Genomic DNA, 2,121 nt, shown 5'->3' on the forward strand with positions numbered 1-2,121 from the left:
TTTGATTTCCGGTATATATAAGAAAAGGATACCTATTTCATTGTGTGGTAGAAATTGTTTTGATTATTCATAATTTCATCAGGACGGGTTGTTTCGGAGAATTTGAACAATTCATCAAATTTCAACGTTTATTTTCAAGTTCTGTGAAAGATTTTTTATCATTGTAGGCTAGTTGCTTGACAAAACTGAAATAAAAACAGAACTTGAAAAAAACTTTCACAGAACTTGAAAATGAACGTTGAAATTTGATGAATTGTTCAGATTCTCCGAAACAACTCGTCCTAAGGACGGGTTGTTAAACTTACTGAACTGAACTGAAATTTTCAGAATATTTATAAATATGACGTTATATCGTCCAGAAAAATCATAATACTTACCTATTATTATTTTAAAACACATTCATAAAATTGAAAATATCTCGCATTTTATCGGTATTTCAGGCGAATAAGTATTGCTTTAATATTTTTTATCCTTTGTGCTACGCATCAAAAACTTTGTCTTATAAATATTATTTAAGAAAAAAAATATATCATTATTTTATGAAAACATTCTGAAAAATCTTCACATTTTCAGGTTTTTTAAAAGTGACCCAAGAACATTACTATAAAAAATCGCGTAGGGACATCCTTAATATTATTGTAGCTTAAAAAGACAAGAACAACAATATTGGCGCCCAAAGCATCTGGCCCATTAGCTCAGTTGGTTAGAGCGTCGTGCTAATAACGCGAAGGTCGCGGGTTCGATCCCCTCATGGGCCACATTTTTTTTTTTAAATCTGGTTTTAAATTATTATTTTGTTGCGTGATGCAATATTATACGATAAAATTCTTCGGTCACTCTGTTTGCGCGTGATACGAGTGGACTTCGTTCGCACATTCATCCGTTAGTAGGTAAACATTGTATCGTGTGGTAGCCAACTTCGTAACAGGCGGTAATAGCGGAAGATTACAGGCAACGAAAATAGCGACCCATTCGGCGAATGTTACATGAGCTTATTTTACGATTTCAAATTTTTCACAAGAGTTAAAGTTATTTTTTTAATAAGTGAGTAACCCGTAACATAGTTTGATCAATTATTATTATTGAATTAAAAAAACAGTTTCGTTGTAAACAAGTTATAATGTGAAATGAGCGTGACAACTGTTTCGCCCTCCGAAAGCATTATCAAACTGTGGTGAACCCACTTACAAGACATAATATCATTTTGATAAATAAACATTTTTTTATTATAAATTATAATATTTTAGAATAAATAATTTGACGTTCACTAAAAAATGCTCAGTTATCATTAAGAATGATTAAATACGATTGTTATCCTTTGTGCTACGCATAAAAAACGTTGTCTTATAAACATTTTTTAAGAAAAAAAAATTAACATTTGTTCTGAAAAATCATCTGAAAAAAATCTTAACCAATCGTAACCCAAAAAAAATTATAATATTTTTTAAATGCATAAAATTAAACGTGAAAAGAATAAATAATTTGACATTTACTGAAAAATGATTTAATGAATAATTTGACATTTACTAAAAACAATCTAATATAATATTTACATGATTAATTAAAAATTATACATTATTCGGATGCTTTCAGAATCGCTGTATCAGATATGAATAGCCAGATACCCCCCACATTCCTTTTCCCCGTATCCTCCTCCTAGAAATTAGTAATTACTTCCTACGCCGAAGCCCGCAAGCAAAGAAAAACTTAAATATATGTATTTGCGATGCCATATAGTAATGCAAAATCATGTGTTTTTGGTTTGAAAATTTGGTCGCCTAGAAATGTTTCAGATGTTTTAAATAAATACTGCGAGTAGAATACATCTTGACCCTTGAAATAATCGAGTATTTTTTATATAAGTCTTTTTATAAGCCCAGAAAAAAATAATGTATAGGCCTATGAAAACTGCTTTAAAGTTCAAAATCTCCTACTTACGAACCCATTTTCGGTTATGATTTTATTGTATAATGTGGCAAATTAAGTTATCTATAAAATGATCGAAAAAAAATTAAATATATATGCCTGAACATCCACAAAATGAAATAAAAGGCACTTTTTGGCCATGTTTTTTTCCTGCATAAATCAAAACAGGCGGATGGTGTTAAGCGGGAATTTAAA

At 29.9% G+C, this 2,121-nt stretch overlaps 1 non-coding gene across 1 annotated transcript; it reads left to right on the plus strand.

Moving 5' to 3' along the window:
• Positions 1–684: 684 nt before the first annotated feature.
• On the plus strand, positions 685–758 carry TRNAI-AAU (transfer RNA isoleucine (anticodon AAU)). Its single transcript has one exon. It is a non-coding gene; the product is annotated as a tRNA-Ile (tRNA).
• Positions 759–2,121: the final 1,363 nt, after the last annotated feature.

This window comes from Hesperophylax consimilis, chromosome 4 (assembly GCF_061612785.1).
Source record: "Hesperophylax consimilis isolate HC1 chromosome 4, BYU_Hcon_1.0, whole genome shotgun sequence".
Taxonomy (NCBI): domain Eukaryota; kingdom Metazoa; phylum Arthropoda; class Insecta; order Trichoptera; family Limnephilidae; genus Hesperophylax; species Hesperophylax consimilis.